The sequence below is a fragment of the Capsicum annuum genome, chromosome 8, assembly GCF_002878395.1.
Source record: "Capsicum annuum cultivar UCD-10X-F1 chromosome 8, UCD10Xv1.1, whole genome shotgun sequence".
Lineage (NCBI taxonomy): Eukaryota > Viridiplantae > Streptophyta > Magnoliopsida > Solanales > Solanaceae > Capsicum > Capsicum annuum.
This window is the reverse complement of record NC_061118.1, coordinates 33,392,656-33,415,619: the sequence shown is the minus strand read 5'-3', so window position 1 is coordinate 33,415,619 and position 22,964 is coordinate 33,392,656. Positions and strand designations below refer to the sequence as shown.

The window sequence follows — 22,964 nt, the reverse complement described above, 5'->3', positions numbered from 1 at the left end:
CAAAATATTTGGCAGATCATGTGAAGTGACCTCGTAGTTGAGATCTACGGTTGGTGTCTTGTATCGAAAGTTTTCTTGACAAGTGGTGGTCAAGCGGCGTGTTCTACTGGTTGGTAGTGTCAGTACTGAAAGGGAGGTCACAAGGTGATGTGGTCTTGGTTTGAGGGGGATTGTTGAGAAGCAAACACAATCCCACATCGAAAAAATAGAGGGAACATGTCCAATATTTAAGTGTGTCACCCAACTCCACTAGTATGAGGCCTTTTGAGAGGTGCCCAAAAATAAATCCGTGAGGGCTTGGCCCAAAGCGGACAATGTCATACTAGTGCGGCGGACAATATCATACTAGTGCGGAGTTTGGGTGAAGTGATACGCGTCCCAACAGATTTCAGAATCTGTCAGTGCCTATTATGATTGCTGGCAACTTTTTCTAAATAAGATATTGTTCAAGGTCACATTTACAATACTCCTCCATTTATCAATCTATCCTTGAAGTTGTATCATCATCTCAGTGCTTCGTAGGCTTAGGGGTGGTGGGCATACAATCGAAACACCGCACCGAGAGGAAGTAATTCGGTTTCCCAATCGGTCTACCGTTTTGATTTAATTTTTTTTTGGGTTCAAATTTAAGATATATTTCAGCAAACCAAAATAACAAACTATTCGGTAGACTACTACGGGGTACCAAGTTTCAGGTCTAACTCCTTATTCTTCAGATGGACTTCAAGACTTTCTTTACTCTCAATTCTATTTTCTTTTGCAATCACTTTGAACATTTTGAGATGTGGAAGATTGTTATAGCACCAACAAAGAACTCATGTCCAACTTGTGTTCCTTTTGTTGAAATATTGATAGATAAGTGCTTGTTTTTTTACATTGCACCTTTTAGCTTATGTGTGCCTTGTGTCAACTTATAGATGGTAGCAATGTCAATTTAAAGAACTCATAAGACATCTTTACGAAAGCTCTTGGTGCAACTCGTTTCAATCTGTTGAGATCCAAGCTCCTTGTTTGACCCTCACCATCTGCTTGCCAAGGGGTATTAACTGAAAATATCTCACAGCAGCTGTGTAGATAAGGACCAATAGAACACTCCTAATTTCGCTGTAGTATTGTGTATTTTATTTTTATTTGATGTGTAAATCTTAATAGGTAAATCAAAGAGAATCCATGTACATAGTGATTATATAAATAGCATCTTCCTCTCGGTAGAAGATTTAACCGAGAGTCTGCGAACTACATCATTCTTCCATCTTAATAGTGTACTTCTTTACACTAAGGCCCTTCACACTTTTAATATATTAGAGATAGAGACTATAGATTATAGATATATTTGCTTTTCTAAAAATCCTTAACTCATGACATTATATTATCGTTATGTTTGTTTTTAGTAGAATCAATTAATTTAAAAAGAAAAAAATAATCAATTTGACTATGTGTCGATATTAATATTGGTATTTTTTTTTAATAGAATTCCAAATTTAAATTTGTTATCATACAAATATCTATGTCTATGCATTGGACTTAATATCAATAAAAACACTACTATAAATTATAATCTCCATAATATATTAATACTTTTTAAGCAGTCTAAATTTAATTTGATTAATGTTATATTTTAGTAGCACTAATTACTAAAAGAAAAAATTATAAAATTTGACCACATTTCATAAAATAAGAAAGGAAAATAACTTTAAAATATGTATTTAAATTTTAATATTAGTTAATTATATGTACTAGTTAATTATAAAGTGATCAATTAAAAAAGAATACGTGTTCAAATTAATTAGAATTTAAGTTTTTATTTATTTCTCACATGCTTATAAGAAAATGAGTACATTGTTTTTTGGTAACCTGATGCATAAGGATATTTTTATTTAATTTTGAAGTAGTTCAGGGGATTATTAGGATCTTTTGAAAGAAACAGTGTGTAATTAAAAATATGATCAAAGTTCATTGGTACTTATATTTTTTTCCTAAAGAGATAAAGTATTTCGGAACTCATAATGTCCGTTGTTACCTTAAAAAAAATTATAAGATAACGACTCAATTTCACTAAATTGATGGTTATCTAATCATGAAATCAAATAATATCATACAATATATCTTAAATAACAATAAAAAGACATAATATTGATAGTAACAATACAATAATATACCATAACAATCATCCAAACAAAGTGTTAGGTTTTTGTCTTTACAAATACTGTGTATGCAGATATTGAAATTCAGTAATATGACCATCGAAATTTTTTCAAAAATAGCTATTTTCAAATTTGTTATTGAAAATTAGTCACGTATTTGTAAAATAGTCAAGTTTCAAAATTCATGATTCTATCATTTAAAATCAAGACAATATCTTGTACCTTTCACCCATTTAACTAGTTTGAAATTCATGACATTGTCATGGTATGTCATGAATTTTCAAAACACTGGCTATTTTTGAAAAAAATACTCCCTTCATTCATGAACAGTTATCCACACTATTGACTTGACACACAGATGAAGAAATAGTAAATGATAGGAATAATTTTATTGTATTATTTTTTGAATATAATAAATTTAATATTTTAAAAAATGTATTATTATAATAAATCGTATTTAATGTTAAGAATAAAATGAGATAGAAATAGATAAGTTTTCCACTAAGTTACTGAAGCACAGTATATGCACAAAGGAACAAAGGATCAAAACGTGGGAAAACCAAAAAACTTGTTTGAGTCAGTTTTCGGGAACTTGAAAGTATTTCAAGATTAAATTTTGAATCCAATCAAATTTCACGTTCAAAAAAATATATGGAGATAATTCTCAAAAACTACTCCCAAAATCTATACGGAATTGCCCATCAGGTCTGTTGGTCTGCTGTTATCTGCCAATTACATTATTCTTTATTGACCCCATGCGGCCATGTGAAATGTAATAAGAATTTGCAACTCAAGTTCTCTCTGAAGAAGTGACTTTGCAAATGAGTTTCTTTTTCTTGTGTCTTTTTCTTGTGTGTATGTGTTTGTGTTTGATTTGCTTTGTGTGTATGCTGTATTAAGAATGGGCAAGGGAAAACAATGACCCAAACCAATACATTCACTTTAGATGTTAGGAAGAAGTCCATATTGATTTCAATGTCCTGAAGCACCAAAATTGCTGCTTTGGCATTTGTAAATGGAAGTTAACCACATCCTGCTTCATACTTTCCAGTACAAACATGAAACATGATACAACTATAGCAGTTTCATAAAAATCAAGGATCGGGGTAATTCTTATACGGTTTGGTTCCGACTTGGATCTTCAAGAGAAATACCAATAAGAGTATATCCAACGATCAAACAATCATCTCCAAGGTCGAGTCATTTTGAATATCTATCGTACCAGTTACAAGAACTTGGTTCGGACTTGGCATCGGGAAATGTCAGAATAACCTTTGAAGAAGTTTTAGGAAGTTTCAAAACCTTCTCTGACACCTCTTTTTTGTTTTATCAGCATATTCGGCCAAGTAAGCATATTCGTCCTCCAATGATCCCACTTCAGGTTTAAGAACATACTCCTCCCAGAAAGCATTTTTGGCCCACTGAATCGTTAGTTTTTCCAATATCTGGGCATTCTTCAGAAAGAACCTTAGTAGCTCTATCTCGTTTTCTTCACCTTTGAAATTACTCAAATGAATTGACATTAGATGAGATTCCAAGCACACAATGCTTTCGTCAGGATCATGCATCTGCCCATTCTTTTTCCAGCCTTCGTTCTAGCAGACAGATGAGAGCCAGAAAAGAAACCATTTCAGTACACTTGCATTGAAACAGCAATAAATAACAATAAGCAATTACTCAAACCGCATAAGCTCCCATTTCCTTTACAAGTGAAATTGTCAAAGAAGATTCATTTCCGAAATGTATGGAATTTTTCTTTCCCCGCATCACAGATGCATTAAAAGTCCCAGAGATCGGTTCATACTTCAGAACACGGTACCTACTATTCAGACCATGCCATCCATCTAACAAATATCTCAGGTCATCTAAACAAGCAATCTCCTCAGTAAGCCAAGAGAATTTATACCAATGCTCCCTTTAGACCACGTCTCTTGACGTCTACTCTAGCGCATGAGAACATTTGAAACACACATCTCTAAAGTTCTAGCATTGAAATGTGTTGATTTCAGAAACTTTCAGTGCCATTTATGCACCTTTATTTTTTACAAGGAAAATAAATTAATTTGATAAAGCTCTCTAATTCGGTTCTTCAATCGGTCTTCAGCTTTGATTTTTCCCAGTTCAGATTTAAGATATATTTCGGTAAACCAAAATACCGAACTATTTGGTGGACTACTACGGTGGACCAAGTTTCAGGTCTAACTACTTATTTGTCACCTGGACTTCAAGCCTTTCTTTCCTCTCAATTCTATTTTCTTTTGCAATCACTTCGAGCATTTTGAGATGTGGAAAATGGTTATAGTAGCTACAAAGACCTCATGTCCAACCTGTGTTTCTTTTGTTGAAATATTCATATATAACTGCTTGTGTTTTCCCTTAGACCTTTTAGCTGTGTATGCCTTGTGTGAAGTTATAGATGTTAGCAATGTCAATTTAAAGAACTCATAACAACAACAACAAATAGCAAAATTTAAACTCATATTAGTTCTTTGTTTTTTTTCTTTTTGACAATCGTGGTGTCCGGGTCATCTTGTGCACGCCTCGACTAATTGCACGGGATACCTGTCACTTACCACCAGCAATACGTGCCAGGTAACTTTGTTTACCAAGGCTAGGACAAATGGATAAAGAACTCATAAGTTATTGACTAAGGTATTAAAGTTCATGATGTCAATTTAATTTACTAGGAAAAAAATCTTCCTATGTATTTACATGACATTGTTTTATAACTAGTATCGAGTTGGTCCTACGTTGGGAAAACCAGACTTGAATCACCACCTTATAGGGTCCCAACGGAAGGCAAAACAAAGCTTTCCTTTTAAGCAGAAAATAATCCATTGTAATAAGCACATAGAGAAAACCCAAACTGAAATGAAGTGAACTAACTTTGGTTCAATATTAGGTATAGACAACTGAATACCCAAATACCAAAATACCAAACGAACCAAAATACTTAACTCCCACCCCTACCTAAACTTCGCCACATCCACTCACAGTTCAAATAAATTTCTACCATTTAGTTTATGCAGCAACTGCGATTGGATCCAATGACATGAGTAAGCAGGTATAGTTCCCAAATTCCAAGGTAAATGTTAAAAGTTCAAACCGATGATTATATTAGTCAGATCCTATTCCTTTCAAGGTGGCTTGTCTATCATTTTGGTCAGTGGATTTGCATATCAGGATTTGCTTAAATATAGGTTCACAGTTCAGCATTGTTGCAATGACAACAACAACCTACCCAGTATATTCCCACAAATTGGGGTCTGGGGGAGGCGGGGTAAAGTGTATGTAGTCCATACCACTACCTCAAATGAAGTAGAGAGGTTGTCTCCGATAGAGACCCCCGGCTCAGGACAGACAACAGCATAACAATTGTTGCAATGGCGTTACAATTATTATAGAACCTTTCCTTGGAAAGTTTAGAGACGTTTATTCTAGAGCCTAATTTCACTGGCTTCTGTTCTTGAAAGATTTCTTCCATGTTAATCAACTTCTAGTTTTATTTCACAAAACTTACAAGTCATTTTCGAAACTGCAAGTCATTCTGACTAACATATAAAAGAAACAGAATTTGTACACAAAATTCGTGAAAGAAAATGAAGAGACTTACCTCTTGAGACCACAATTGTAGAACCTCCAGATAAGGAGAATTCTTGAGAAATAACTTAGAAATACTTATAACTAAGAAGTGAGCAATTTATCAGTAATAAAGAGACTAATTGAAAAGCTACGGACAAGATCTCCAAACAACTTAGAAATACTTAGAGAGAGAGATGAAAATCATAAACTTTGAGAGTATTTTTGTCCTTGCATACATTTATCCCAAGGATAAATTATACTGGGATTGTTATCCCACCAATTGAGTGGATAACTTATCCCAGAACTATTTATTAGTCTCGTGATAAGTTATCCCGAATATTGTCAACCAAACATGCAATAGAAAATTTTATCCCAGGATTATTTGCTTTAACACCTCAAACCAAGCGACCACTGGGTAGTTTGGTTGGGAAATTGTTATCCCGGAATAACTAATATCGGGATTAGTTATTCCGGGATTATCCGGGGTAACTTATCCCATGTGCGATAAGTTATCCCATCACTATGAAAAAAATAGTGGGATAAGTTATCCCACCATCAATTACTCCCTCCAACCAAACAAGGGATAAAGTGATCCTGAATTTTATCCCGGGATTACTTATCCCTTGGATTACTTATACCTTTGTCACGACCCAAATTCAGGACCGTGGTGGCACCTATTCCATCCTCCGTGATAGGTAAGTCAAAAGCCCAATTTCAAGAACAACATCTCAAACTCATAGAAGCGGAAGAAATAAGAATAGATTCAATCCCAAATATTCTCATAAGTAGGTATTTAGAATAGAAAAATCAATTTGTAGATGATCCCAGGTCTGGAAGTCACTGATACAAGCCACTAAAATTTTGAGTCTTTCAAAATGCGAAAAATGCATAAGAATAAAGCTGAAGGAGATTTCAGTAGTCTATGAAGCCAGTAACAGCTACCTCAAATCTCTGATGATGCTAGCAAAGAAAGAAGGGATCAATATCCAGAGGTCGTCGGATCTGTACCTGCACATAGGGTGCAGAAAAAGCAAGAGTGAGTATGGAACCACATGTACTCAGCAAGCATCGTCGACCGACCCTAATTCAAAGTGATGACGAGTGACACCACATAAAACATGTAAACACAAATACACAACCTGCGCTCAGGAAGACCACATTAATCAAATAGAATAGTTCAGTTTAACAGTCATAAAGATATTATAACATAATCCAAGAATTTCTCAATTCGGTCAAATAAATGACACATATAAAATAAGTACAAGGTCACAATCCACTTTAACCAATCTGAAGCAAATAAATCAATGCAATGCAATGTATATATTGTGCAGGCGTGCACTCCAATCCCATAAATATATATAATATTGGGCAGGCATGCACTCCGATTCCATAAATATATATAATACTGTGCAGGCGTGCACTCTGATCCCATATGAAATGCATGATGTGCAAGTATCATCATTAACTAACTTTTTCGATAATTTATGTATCATAATCAATCAGTCCATCGGCTAGCATATATGGAAAAACAGTTCAAACATACAATTAATTTATTTTATCCCCTCAGATAACACTGATACCCGCATAGATACTCGTCACAATCATCCATACGGACCTCCAATTCCCATTACTCCCATTACACATAACTAACAAATATTCAAGTAAGCACGTTGAGAAAGAGTCTAAGGAAAGTCTCAACTTACCTCAAATCGAAGCCAAGTGTCAATCAACAAACCTGTCCTTACGTAACGCTTCCAAATAGTTAGAATCTGTTCAAATATATATATATAATCCCATATAAGAATATGAACTAGAACGTCAAATTTTTCAACTAAAACTTCATCATTATTCCAACCCCAAATCAAGAACTCTCACTCTGAATATATGGCAGCCTGGCCAAATTTGAAACAGTAAACAATTTCCCAGAAAAACATAAAAAGCCATGACATTCCATGATTAAATAATTACTTTAACATCCTTATTTAATTATTCAACTATAATTCTCACCTTAAGTCCATTAACTAAATGTAATGAAGAACATTGGCAGTAACATCATGCTATCTACAGAGTGAAACTTGGCAGAAGAAAGCCAAACCTTTTTCTCTTTCTTATTTGAAAAACATATTATTAGTACTTTCTAATTGTGCTAAGATGCTTTTCAAAGTACTAAAGAATAGCTCTTATAGTATATTTAGTAGGTACTGTATCAAAGAAAGAAAAATACTACTCCAGTATGTAATTGATGATAGCTTGGTCTAATAATTGTATGTCAACCCAGATTGTACTGCCCCTTCTGTTTCTGCCTAACATGTGAATGCAACAACAACCAGAATAATATCAACCAACTATCAAGATTAGCCTTGCTTTTTCCACAACAATTCCTCATAGATAAAAGTATTCACAACAGCAACGAATCCATAGGAAGAAGGAAAAAATCGTACACTAACCTCAATGTATGTTGCAGCAGTGAGAAGAAAAGAAAGAGAAGAAGAAATAGAACCGTAACATGAAAACTGTAGGTATAGATCTCTTATATCTTTCTTCCTAATAACTTTCTGAGTCCAATTTCAATTAAATAAATAAACCTTATCATGATCTCTTGTAGTAATTATTTTATTTTAAAGAATACCTTCCACTAACACTAGTTTTCCACTAGTATTTGTTTCCCACTAGCAGTAGGGTCATTACAACCTCAAACCAAACGACCCCTAAGAGACGATTTTTTCCCTCATCAGACATCCCACATTTTAGATTTCTTTCTGTCTCTTTTCTCAAATTTTCTTATTAAAAATGCATTATTTCTTGAATGTTTTTTTTTAAAGTAAAACTCACTCTTGTTTTAACTCATTACTTTTTTCTTAATAGATTTTATTTGTTCTTTGTCAAAAACTTATGAGAAAAGTCAATTAAAAAAATATTGATTACGAGCTCGAGGAAAATCAGATTAACCTTATTTATTTTTAAATTTTGCAACTTAAATATTGAAGGGGAAGACAGTTGTGACATTGACGAGTAATCTCACAACTTAAAAAGAATCATAGATAATAATTTTGAGTTTTCTTTTTTCGTTAATTTGATATGAATTTTGTTTACACTATCTTTAGGAATATAATATATCTGGTGAAGGGGATCAATCTTCGGAGGCATTGAGCAACGAAAATGAGTCTACTGAGGAGAATGATACATTAGCGATACCTGAACGTGAAACTTCGATAGACTTCTCCCAATATCATTTGAGTAAGGATTTAGATGACGAGGACCACTTTGCTGCACTTGTGTCCATTTCATCAAAGGTAGAATGTTGTTGAAAATATACAGAAGCACTTGGTGAAGACAAAAGTGTACGATCGATTTATGGATAGTTGTTTTGGTTGCTTATTAAAGGTGAAGTTGGACAATTAGCACAAAAAATTTTGTGGTCGGATCGTACATTATCTTCTACAACGTTGTGTTTCAAGCTCAAAGAAAAAAGAGGTATGGTTCATAATTGAAGGTAAGCCAATTCGATTTGGTATGAAGGAGTTCTTTGTGATTACCAGACTGAATTGTGGAAAATTATTTTTTTCAAAAAAATATTTAATTTAGTGAAAAAAAAGAAGTAAAAACTGCATATGTTTGGCCATGAATATTTCTGTAAGGGTCCATCCTATGTAAATTGGCCTTTCAAGAAAAGTGTTCATTTGTTGGGTTTTGATGTCATGGATGACATCAATAGAGGGTCTTTAAATAGAGGCAATTTCAGCTCACTTAAACACACCCAATAAAGAGAGAAAGAAAAATAGAGTGGGGCATCACAAAGAGTTTAGTCTGTGAGGAAAAATAGAGAGTGTGAGCGATATTGTAGTGAGGTGAAAAAATCAAGAGAGAGATTTCTTTTGAGTGTGTAGTAGTCACTTTGAGTATTGTACTTGTGACTACGGTGTAAAATTCCTTACTACAGAGATATCAGTTGCTCCTCTTGGCCCGTGGTTTTTCCCTCATTGGGTTTCCACGTAAAAATCTTAGTGTCATTATCGCTCTTATTGTTCTTGTCGTTTAACCGTATTACCGTTGTTGTAATTATCACTCTTTATTACCACAATATTATTATCGTAACGGAATTTATCCCCAATAATTGATATCAGAGATAAGGTTCTGCTTATTCACAAAAATAATATTTGCAGTTGGTGATACTATACTCGGTAAAAATAAAATGTCCGGAGTAAAGTACGATGTAGCAAAATTCAACGGTGGTACTATACTCGATAAAAATAAAATGTCTTGAATAAAGTACGATGTAGCAAAATTCAACGATGATAGCGATTTCTCAACATGGCAGAGGAGGATGAGGGATCTGCTCATCCAACAAGGATTACACAAGGCACTACGTGGTGAATCCAAAAAGCCCGAATCAATGAAATTGGAGGATTAGGAAGAAATGGATGAAAAGGTTGCTAGTGCAATCAGGTTGCACTTAATAGATGATGTGGTTAATAACATCATTGACGAAGATAGTGCATGTGGTATTTGGACAAAGTTAGAAAATCTCTATATGTCCAAAACGCTGACAAATAAATTGTACCTATCACACCCCTTTTTCAACATCCAAAAGATCTATTTTAATGTTGCGAAAGAGTTTTTATTCTTGAAGTGACAAAAGGTGAAAAGTTGTTTTGGAAAAGGATTATTTACATGAAAACTCAGAGTCGCCACTTGGCATAATCCGGTGTTCCAAGTCACCTTTGAAAAATCCTTTTCAAAATGATTTGACTCTTTTAAAATTGGTTTGCGAACAGAGATTCCGGCTAAGGAATCCTGTTGACCGAGAGAAAGGTGTTAGGCACCCCTCGATCCCGTGGTTTGACGACGGTCGCTTGGTAGAGCGTATCGACTAATTTGACACTACGAATGTATAAACCAGACAAAGCACGCAAAACAATCAATCAAGCAAAACAAAACAAAACAATCCAAAATTTAGCGTCCAGTCCAATTATATAGTCCAAAAATAAAAAATGTAAAAAATATAAACCTACGCTAACCTACACTAATCCTAACTATGCTCCAATGCTCTACCCGATGCCTCGGGCCTTCATCACGAATATCTTCCACCAACATAATACTACGGGGCATTCCCGGTGAATAAATACATGAAACCTCGGGGCATTCCCCGACCAAATGAATACACGTGAATCCAATGCGATAAACTAGAAACACCATTCCTAAATTTTTGCTTACCCAACCTATGTTTGCCTAAACCAATCGACGTATCATGATACTACCAAGATCAATTAAAGTTCATTTCAAGTCAAACAACCTATGAATCAAGCTAACCAAAATTCACCAATTATATCAAGTTTTCAATTCTCACCCCCAAATTCCCCTTTAACTCTAATTTTTCTCAATTCACAATTTCTATTTCAATGAAATTAAGCAACAAGTCAATATCAAAGTAGCAATTCATCACTAATCAAGATCAAACAACACACAGATTCCATCCAATGCACCATATTCCATCAACAATGAAATAAAAAGAGGAAAGAAGTAGAAATGGACCTCAATGATGATTTTACTCCGAATATCAGTCAATTAAGAAGAAGAATCCACGTGCATAAGAACCTCGATTCGGAACCTTAACTCAAACCCCCAGCTCCGGTATGCATCCCTTTTACCATCTTTCAATGACCCCAAGATAAAATCGCTCAGAACAAACAATACACGAACAAAAATCCGCCAAGAGCAGTGAACCAACAAATATCTAAATTTTACAAGAAAACCAAGAAAAAGATGTATGGCCGGAACTTCAGAGCTCAGATAGCGGCAAAACTGATGGAAGAGGGTCGGATTTTGGTGACAGCGAGTGTTTTCTGGTAAGATTTCACTGTTCTGACCGATCCCTATCGTTTTTAGTCCATTTTGAAACCCCTTTTCTCCTTAATATGTGTGTACGTTTTTGGGAGGGTGTGTGTGTACTGTGCGTCGACGGTAGTGTTCTTTTCGGTGAGTATCGATCCGTCTCAGTGCGAGCAGCTACTTATGAGATATATGTTTGTGGATACGTACATGGTGATGAATTTCATGGGTGTGTTCTGCGTTATTCAGAAAAGAAAAATGAGAAAAATGGAGTGGTTTTTATCTGTATGCTTGCACTGTATGTGTATATATATATTCTAAAAAAAATGAGTCCTCCTTATTCAATTTTTTTTATGTTATTATTATGAGGATGATGATAAAATGGGTCCTTTCTTTGTTAGGTGTACCCTGTGGGTCCCCCTTCTTTTTGTTGTTAACGTATTATGTGTGGATAAAAATGTGAGTGGGTAGGGAGGTGGAAGCTTTTGATTGGGTAGATTGTTAGGATAAGATAAAATTAGTTGGGTTATTATTTTTTGACATTTTGTGGAGGGAAAATTATATGGGTGAGGGTGGTGAGCTAAAAATGAATAAAATTGAACTTGGGAGGGACAAAATTAGGTGTCTATAGTACCTAAAGAAGCAGTTGTACGCCCTACATATGGGTGAAGTTACAAATTTTTTGTCACATTTAAATGTGCTTAATAGACTGATCACGCAGTTGGCTAACCTCGGAGTAAAGATCGAGGAGGAAGATAAAGCCATCATACTCTTGAACTCGTTGTCATCTTCTTATGATACTTTGGCAATAACCATTCTACATGGTAAGGACTTTATTGAGCTGAAAGATGCCACATCAGCTCTTCTACTCGATGAAAATATGATAAAGAAACTTGAAAATCATGGGCAGGCTCTTCTCACAGAAAGTAGAGGCAGAAGTCAACAAAGAAGTTCAAATAGCTATGATAGAACCGAAGGCCGTAGAAAGTCCAAGGTTCGATCCAAATCAAAATCCATAAATTGCTACAATTGTAATCAACCAGGTCACTTCAAAAAAGATTGTCCAACTCAAAAAGGGCAAAGGTGAAAGTAATGGCCAGAAGAATGACGACAATACTGTTGCCATGGTGCAAAACAATGATGATGTCGTTCTCTTCATAAATGAGGAAGAGGAGTGCATGCACTTGGCAGGAACAGAGTCAGAATGGGTGGTTGACACAATAGCATCTTACCATGCTACACCGGTAAGGGATTTTTTTTGCAAATATGTAGCGGGTGATTTCGGCACAGTGAAAATGGGAAACTCAAGTTATTCAAAGATCGTAGAGATTGGAGACATTAGTATCAAGACTAATATCGGATGCACATTGGTTCTAAAAGATGTGCGTCATGTACCCGAGTTGCGATTGAATTTGATCTCTGGAATTGCCTTGGATCGAGATGAATACGAGAACTATTTTGCAAATAAAAAATGAAGACTCACCAAGGGAGCATTGGTAATTGCAAAAGGAGTTGTTCATGGCATATTGTATAAGAGAAATGCAGAAATTTGCCGAGGTGAATTGAATGCAGTTTGAGAAGAGATTTTCGTAGATTTGTGGCACAAAAAAATGTGTCATATGAGTGAGAAGGGATTATAAATCCTCATTAAGAAGTCACTCATCTCTTTTTCAAAGGGTATGGCGGCAAAATCATGTGACTACTGCTTATTCGGTAAGCAACATAGAGTCTCATTTCAGACATCGTCTAAAAGAAAATTGAATATACTTGATTTGGTATATTCTGATGGTTGTGGTCCAATGGAGGTAGAATCGATCGGCGGTAATAAATATTTTGTTACTTTTTTTGGTGATGCTTCACAAAAATTGTGGGTTTATATCTTGAAAACCAAAGATCAGGTATTTCAAGTACTCCAGAAGTTTCATGCTCTGGTGGAAAGGGAGATGGGTCGAAAGCTAAAACGTCTTCGCACTGACAATGGAGGTGAGTATACTTTAAGGGAATTTGAAGAGTCTTGTTTAGGTCAAGGAATCAGACATGAGAAAGTAGTTCCTGGAACCCCACAACATAATGGTGTAGCTGAGCGGATGAATCGCACCATTGTTGAGAAGGTGAGAAGCATGCTCAGAATGGATAAACTGCCTAAGTCATTCTGGGGTGAATCATTTCAGGCGGCCTGCTACCTGATCAATCGTAGTCCATCAGTTCCATTAGAGTTTGACATCCCAGAGAGAGTTTGGACCAACAAAGAGGTGTCCTACTTTCATCTGAAGGTGTTTGGTTGCAGAGCTTTTACACATGTATCGAAGGAGCAGAGAATAAAACTAGATAATAAATCAGTTCCCTGTATATTCATCGAATATGGAGATGAAGAATTTGGGTACAGACTGTGGGATCCTGTAAAGAAGAAGGTCATCAGAAGCAGAGATGTAGTCTTCCAAAAAAGTGAAGTCTAAATTGCTGATGATGTATTAGAGAAGGTTAAGAAACAGAATGGTGTAGTTCCTAATGTTATCATCATTTCTTCTACTTCTAACCATCCCAGAAGTGCAGAAAGTATAGCTGATGAGGTTGCCGAGCAGGGGGAGAAACTTGATGATTATGCCAAGCAGGGGGAGCAACCTGATGTTGAGCAGGGGGAGCAACCTGATGTTGAGCAGGTGGAGTACTCTACTCAAGAAAAACAACAATCTCAACCTTTGAGGAGGTCCGAAAGGCAAAAGGGTAAAGTCATCCAAGTACCCTTCCTCAGAGTATGTCCTCATCAATGATGAAGGGGAGCCAGAAAGTCTAAAGGAGGTATTGGTCCATTTAGAAAAAAAAACAAGTGGATGAAAGCCATGCAAAAAGAGATGGAATCTCTACAGCAAAATGGCCCGTATAAGCTGGTTGAAATTCCAAAAGGTAAAAGATCACGCAAGTACAAGTGGGCTTTTAAACTTAAGAAAGATGGAAATGGCAAGGTGGTCAGATATATAGCTCGATTGGTGGTAAAAGGCTTCGAATAGAAGAATGGTATTGATTTTGATGAAATCTTCTTACCCGTTGTCAAAATAACTTCTATTCGAACCATTTTGAGCTTAGCAGCTAGCCTAGATCTTGAAGTAGAGTAGTTGGATGTGAAAACTGCATTTCTTTACGGAGATTTGGAAGAAGAAATCTATATGGACCAGCCAGAAGGATTTAAAGTAGCTGGAAAGAAACACATGGTTTGTAAACTGAATAAGGGTCTTTATGGATTGAAGCAGGCACCAAGGCAGTGGTACAAGAAGTTTGACTTATTCATGCAAAGTCAAACCTATAAAAAGACTTATTCTAATCTATGTATATACTTCAAAAATTTTTCGAACAACAACTTTATTATTCTGTTGTTGTATGTGGATAATATGTTGATTATAGGACAAGACAAGGAGCTGATTGCCAAGTTGAAGAGAGATCTGTCCAAGTCATTTGATATGAAGGACTTGGGCCCAGCACAACAAATTCTGGGGATGAAGATTGTTTGAGAATGAACAACAGAAAGTTGTGGCTATCTCAGGAAAAGTACATTGAACGTGTACTCGAATGCTTCAACATGAAGAGTGCTAAAGCTTTTAGCACACCTCTTGCTGGTCATCTGAAGTTAAGTAAGAAAATGTGTCCTACAACAAAGGAAGAGAAGGGAAATATGGCTAACGTTTCTTATTCTTCAGCAGTCGGGAGTTTGATGTATGCTATGGTGTGTACCAGACTAGATATTGCTCATGCAGTTGGTGTTGTTAGTAGGTTCCTTGAAATCCTGAAAAAAACACTGGGAAGCAGTCAAGTGGATACTGAGGTACCTAAGAGGAACCTCGGCTGATTGTTTGTGTTTTGGAGGAACTAATCCAGTCTTGAAGGGCTATACAGATACTGATAGGGAAGGTGACCTTGACAACAGAAAATCCACTACAGGATATTTGTTTACATTTTCAAGGGGGGCTATATCATGGCAGTCGAAGTTGCAAAAGTGTGTCGCACTCTCTACAATTGAAGCAGAGTATATTGCAGCTACTGAAGCTGGCAAAGAGATAGTATGACTGAAACGGTTTCTTCAAGAACTTGGATTGCATCAGAAGGAGTACATTGTCTATTATGATAGTCAAAGTGGAATAGACTTAAGCAGAAACACCATGTATCACGCAAGAACGAAGCATATCGATGTAAGATATCACTGGATTCGATAAAAGATAGAGGACAAATCTATTCTGATCATGAAAATCCCTACGAGTGAGAATCCTTCGGATATGCTGGCCAAGGTGGTATCATGAGACAAGTTCGAGTTGTGCAAAGAACTTGTCAGCATGAGCTCTCTCTGAGAAGGTATGGATACTTCCTTCAGGTGCATGGGACTGGAGGGGGAGATTTGTAAGGGTCTATCCCATGTAAACTGGCCTTTGGCAAATTGACCTTTGTCAATTTGTCCTTTGGCCTTTCAAGAAAAGTGTTCATTTGTTGGGTTTTGATGTCATGGATGACATCAATAGAGGGTTTTTCTAGCCTATAAATAGAGGCAATTTCAGCTCACTTAAACACACCAACAAAGAGAAAGAAAAATAGAGTGGGGCATCACAAAGAGTTTAGTCTGCGAGGAAAAATAGAGTGTGAGTGATATTGTAGTGAGGTGGAAAAATCAAGAGAGAGATTTCTTTTGAGTGTGTAGTAGTCACTTTGAGTATTGTACTTGTGACTACGGTGTAAAATTCCTTACTACAGAGATATCAGTTGCTCCTCTTGGCCTGTGGTTTTTCCCTCGTAGGGTTTCCACGTAAAAGTCTTGGTGTCATTATCGCTCTTATTGTTTTTGTCGTTTAACCGTATTACCGTTGTTGTAATTATTACTCTTTATTACCGCAATATTATTATCGTGGTGGGATTTATCCCCAACAATTTCAAATATAATTTTAAAATTGTATTTGAAAAAGTAAAAATAATTTTTATTTATTTTCGCATTTTTCACTCATACTTCTCTCCCAAAATTTCAAAAACAACTTTAATTTATATTCGTGTCAAACACAACTTCAACCCAAACTCCAAATCCAAAAAATTATAATTTTCATGACCAAATAAGGCCTATAAATGTAAACCGTGTTCGTCTACCCAAGTAACTCACCTTCCAATCACATCAGTTATTTATTATTCAAATAAGTTTCTATCGTCTAGTGGGAGTACTAAACATCAATCAATAAAATACTCATAGGGATAATTATTTCTGAAGTGACACACAAAATTTAAAACGGACAAGTAAAAATAAATCAAAAAAGTATTGAATTAAATTTCCCCTCATCAAAAATGTTCTTAACATATTAGAAATAACTTCAAAAAATCGACATTTCACCTATTAGATCAAATTTGTTACTAACATTATTTTTTGGCATAAGATTGTCTCTCCATTAATATCACATGTAATTAAATTTTGATCCATTTCCTTGTCCATGTAAAAGAAATAAGACACTTTATTTCATAACATGTAGTATTACGTACTACTCCCTCAGTCGGATATTACTTGACAAATTCATTAAAAAGATTTATCTCAAAATAATTGTCGTGTTTAATGTAAAGTAATATGAGACGGAGGGAGTAGATCAGATTGAAAATCATAGCCATATTGTTCCGCTTAAAAATTTTATCAAATTCAAAAGGACACAACCCATCCATATCCCAGCTTAACACAAAACTCATTTAAATTAACATAAATACCAACCCTTCTGGAAGTAATTACACTCTCTCCCACTTTTTTAATTACTTTACTCTCTCTCTATTAATAAACATAACATAACCGACATATACATAACATTCTGTGTATATATTGGGATTTTTATAATATGTTTAGGGAGTTCGAATTTTTTGTAATATCAGAAACATAAATTGTGTATTTGTGTAATTTTTAGGTAAATTAACTAATCTTGTATCTCATGGCCTTTACCTAAAATTCTTTTTTGGGGTGTGGGGGGACTTTCAAATGTCATTTTTCAATTTCAAGCTAGAAATGCCCTCCTCCTTTTCAAACTTTGTCCAAACACCTACAAGGAATAGAAACTCAAGTTTAAACAAGCTTCACTACATAATTTGGGAGTTAATTCCTTGTTATTGAACTATTGATAATGTCCAACAAAATTCATTTTTTTCTGACAATAATAGTATCCAACTATTAGTTTATCTCTTATATTATCATTCTAGCATTTTAAGTTACTAAACTCACTTAATTAAGTTTAAATTTACGAAAAAGGACCTAAAATGCCCTTCAACTATGTGAAATGGTGCAAAAATGTCCTCTGTCTACCTATTGGGCCTAAAATACCCTTCACATCCACCTATTGGGCCTAAAATGCCCTTCAACTATGTAAAATGGTGAAAAAATGCCCTCCGTCTACCTATTGGGCCTAAAATGCCCTTCATATCTACCTATTGGGCCTAAAATGCCCTTTCCCAACAACCAACTAATACGACTATGTATATGTAATAATTTTTTTAAAAATGACTACGTATAGTTTAATAAAGATAAGTTGTGATATTATATAATTTATTTTTAAAATATAAAGGCAAAATAGCTCTAATAAATAGACGAAAAGGGTATTTTAGGCCTAATAGGTAGACATGAAGGGCATTTTAAGCCCAATAGGTGGACGGAGGGTATTTTTGCTCTATTTTACATAGTTGAAGGGCATTTTAGGCCCGATAGGTAGACATGAAGGGCATTTTAGGCCCAATAGGTAGACGGAGGGCATTTTTGTACCACTTCACATAGTTGAAAGACATTTTAGACCCTTTTCCGTTTTAAAAAAAAAAAAAGTGGACGCTCACTCCATTTCATATTATTTATAGACTTTTCTCTTTACAATTTCACTTATTGAGTCAGAATTTGAAATTAATGAATTCTGAATTTTAGTATTTTTTTTAAAATTAATGAGTTCTATATTATTAATATGTATACATTCAATAAATTTTTAAAATAGATATACAATTTTAAAACATACATGTTAAATTATCTTAGTTTTTATTTTGCTTTTGTTCACTTATTTAAGAATGATGGAAGTATTAACTTATTTTTAATCCCATATATTCTAAGTTATTTGTCAATTTATAAGATTAAAATTAAATTAATATTTATCTTTATATTAATTCTTTTTGAAAGTATAAATATAATGAATTTCCAAACAAATTCTTATATTGTTAATTTTAGAATTTATTAAGACACTAATAGGATATATTAAAAAATTATAAGGTAAATTAATAAAATTATCCTTCTTATTTATAATTTTATATGGGACATGTAGAGAAAAGTGGATAAATAATATGAAGTGGGGAGAGTGTCCCCTTAAAAAAATTTTAAAAATGGTCCTATAAAATCTCATTTTTTTTAAAAAAATAAATATTAAAATTATTTTTACCATGTATAATTTATCTGTATTTAAAATCTATTTTATTTTGGTGGATTTTATTGCTTTTATAATAGAATTTGGTGGATTTTATTGCTTTTATACTAAAGTCATTTTTTGTTATGTATTAGGTGGTATAATTTAATGAATATATCATTAAAATTGAATTTAAAACATTACTTAAAAAATTAAGTAAGTTCAGTAGCTTAAAATCTTAGGATGACAATATAAGAGATGAACTAATAGTTGAGTGACATTTTTGTCATAAAAAAAAATAAAAATAACTTTTGTGGGATATTATCAATAGTTCAATGACAATATGAGGAATTAAGTGGCTAATACAAATTTGAGCTGTGTAGTGTTCATTATGCGGCACCTTAATTAAGATATCTATGTGAAAAGTGCACCAACCTTAGGTATCTTATAATAGCAAGTATTTGAATTAGTTTAAAGAGATATTAGGATGTGTTTCTATGAAATCCATATTGATTTCAACCGAACAGTAAATAGTTGCAAAATAAGACTCGACCTTCCTAGGTACTATATAGTAGTTCAAACATGAAACAAACTACAGCAGTTTAAAAACAACCAAGGAACAATCTAATTTCTTATACAGTTAGGTTCCGGCTTGAATCTTCAAGAGAAATCCCAATAAGAGTACATCCAACAATTGAATAATCATCTCCCAGTTCGAGTTTGGCATCGAGAAATGTTAGAACAACCTGTGAAGAAGTTCCTTTTCTAATTTATCAGGATCCTCCTCCCTGAAAATAGTCAGTTTTTCTAACACTGGTGCATTCTTGAGAAAAAACTTTAGTGGTTCCATCTATGAGAGTCCGCATGGCCTGACATTTAGGTGAGATGGATGTCACACGACCTAGTGCTTTTCAAACTTTATACAAACATCTATAAATGTTGAAAATTTATAACTTTTAAAAGTGATTTTTTAAACAAGGGAGTTGTCTGTAGTCTTGCAACTTCAGGAAAACACAATCAATCTCTTGGAATTATCCATCAGGTAAATACAAGCACCATTCGACAAGGGGAATCAAATGCAAAAACACATCAAATAAGCCTTGAGGCATTGATTGAGGATGCTTCGAAGTTCAGACAAAGGATGCTATGTTGAAGAAGTATGCAGTTGCACTCCTAACAGAAAACAAAAATTCTTGCCAGATTGAGCTGATGAAAATTGGACCTCGACTACTCACAAAAACAGCACGAGGATGTGTTTCTATGAAATCCACATTGATTTCAGAGCAAACAAATTTTTTTCTTTGGAACCTGTAACTGAGGTTAACCACATCATGCTTGATACTTTCCAGTACAAATAAGACTTGACCTTCCTAGCTACTCTACAGCAGTCCAAACATGAAACACGGAAAAAACTATAGCAGTTTCATAAAAATCAAAAAACCAGTGTAATTTCTCATACAGTTTGATTCTGACTTGAGGCTTCAACAGAAATCCCAATAACAGTACATCCAACAATTGAATAATCATCTCCCAGGTCCAGTCATTTTGGACATTTATCGTACCAGCCACAGAAACTTTTGTTCACGCTTGGCATAAAGAAACGTCACAACATGTGAAGAAGTTCTAGGAAATTTCAAAACCTCCTCTGATGCCTCTTCTGATTTATCAGCTTAACTGGCCCATACAATCGTCAGTCTTTCCAATATACGAGCATTTTTCAGAAAAAACCTTAGTAGCTCTATCTCGTTTTCTTCACCTTTGAAATTACTCAAACAAACTGACTTTAGATGAGATTCCAAGCACACAATGCTGTCATCAGGATCATGCATCTGCCAATTCTTAGTCCAGCCTTCATTCTAGCAGACAGATGAGAGTAAAAATAAAAACCACAATTTCAGTAAAACACTTATATTGAAACAACAATAAATAGCAATAAGCAATTACTCACCAGTATAAGGGCCTAGTTCCAACATTACAAGTGAAAATGTCAAACACGATTCACTTCCAAAATGCTTGGACTATTTCTGTTTGGAATTTTTCTTTTCCCCTAGTCATTACAGATGCAGTTTTAAGTCCCAGTGATCTGTTCATATTTCAGGGCAGGCGCAGTACCTACTAATACTATTCAGACCATGTCATCCACCTAACGAATGCCATGCCATCTAAACCAGTAATATTCACATTAAGCCAAGTACATTTAGACTAATGCAACCCTTTAGACCACATCGCTTGTGCCTGAGAACATTTTGAAACACACATCTCTGAAATTCGAGCACTGAAATGAGTTGATTTCAGATCTGTTGGTGTAATTTATGCATCTTTATTTTTTACAAGGAAAATAAATTAATCTGGGTAAGCTCCCTTTCTGTAAACCTCTACTTAGAACCAAACTTAGATACTATGATCACTGTAAACCTTTAAAAACCAAGATATTGTTCAAGGCCACATTTACAAATCATCTTCGTTTTGCTCCCTAAAGTTGTATCATCATCTCATGTCCAACTCGTGTTCCTTTTGTTGAAACATATATAGATAACTGCTTGTTTTTAACTTTCACCTTTAAACATTTGTGTGTCTCATGCAAATTATAGATGTTCGCAAGATGATAAGTACTAATTATAAGTTCTTTACCAACGTATTAATGTGATAAAAATTATGTTATTATCTATTTACATGACATTTGTTTTATACCTTTTGTCAAGTTTGTCCTACACTTGAATTAACATAGTGTCCCAATGAAAGGCCAAAAAAGCTTTCTTTTTAATTTCAGCACTATAAAACGTTATCGCGGGGGAGAAGAGTCCTTGACCCACAGGAGAATTTATTCAATCTAGGCACAAAACAACAACATAAGCAATTAAGAAAGCCAATCGAAAATTAATAATTTTTTCTAGTCTTAATGGACAGAGTTACTTGGTAGTCGAGGTGCGCGCAAGGCCCGGACGCCATGGTTATCAGAAGAAAAAAAAAAGGGAAGCCCAATTGAAAGAAATAGACGAGATATACCTATGTAAACATTGGAATCAAATTATGACTCAAGATACTTTGAGATGTTAATTACTTAGTTTTTAAATCGTCACAACCAAGTCGATTTTTGCCATTTTAAGCAGAAAATAATTTTCCATATACTAAGACTCATACCAAAAGAAGCAATCAAGAAAAAAACAAACTAATTGACTACAGTTTGGTATACGTTATATACAGTCGGAACTAAGAATACCAAAGTTCTTCCAAAACCGAACCAAAATACTGAACGTCCACCCCTACTTAGACTACATTAAGTTTTATGCAACAAACATGACTAAATTCAATGGCATGACGGCATGAGTAAGCTAAGCAGGTGATACTTGCCAACTACCAAGGTGAAAGTTAAAAGTTAAAGTTGATGATTAGTATTTAGTCAGGTCCTGTCCCTTTCATGGTGGCATTTGGTGAGTGGATTTTGCTTATCAGGGTCTGCTTTTCTCGAATACAGGTTCATAGTTTAGCATTGTTGCAATTATCATTGAAGCTTTCCTTAGAAAGTTTAGTGAGGTCAGTTCTCGAGCCTAATTTCACCAGCTTATGTTCTTCCTACTACCATTTAGAAGAAACAGAGTTTGTACACGTGAAAAAAGATGAAGAGTTTTACCTCGTCAGACCACAATTTTAGAACCTCCAGATTAGGAGAATACTTGAGAAGTAATGTCATAACTTGCATAAAATCTTCATCAACTCTCAACTCCAATTTTAACGACTTCAGCTTATAAAAGGAGATGGGAGAAGTATATATTTATGCACATTGAACACATAAATATATATATATATATATATATATATATATATAATACTTCTATTTGCTTTATATGAAGAGAAAACTTTACCAAAATGGAAGCCTTGCCCAACTTCAATGCTGATGTAGAAGCAATCCAAACACTTTCTACCGAAATCAGGTTCTCAATGATTATATCCTTTGGCATTGGAGCTGTATAATTTAAAAACTTAAAGATTCGGACAAGAAATTTTGATTTTACAATTGCCATAACCCTCCTCTTTA

At 34.6% G+C, this 22,964-nt stretch overlaps 1 long non-coding RNA gene across 1 annotated transcript; it reads right to left on the bottom strand.

Annotated features, from left to right (window-relative positions):
• Positions 1 to 3,063: 3,063 nt before the first annotated feature.
• LOC107844617 lies at positions 3,064 to 8,482 on the bottom strand. The gene is made up of 4 exons (XR_001666557.2): positions 8,174 to 8,482; positions 7,430 to 7,495; positions 6,669 to 6,734; positions 3,064 to 3,739 (listed from the first exon to the last, which is right to left on the bottom strand). It is a non-coding gene; the product is annotated as an uncharacterized LOC107844617 (long non-coding RNA).
• Positions 8,483 to 22,964: the final 14,482 nt, after the last annotated feature.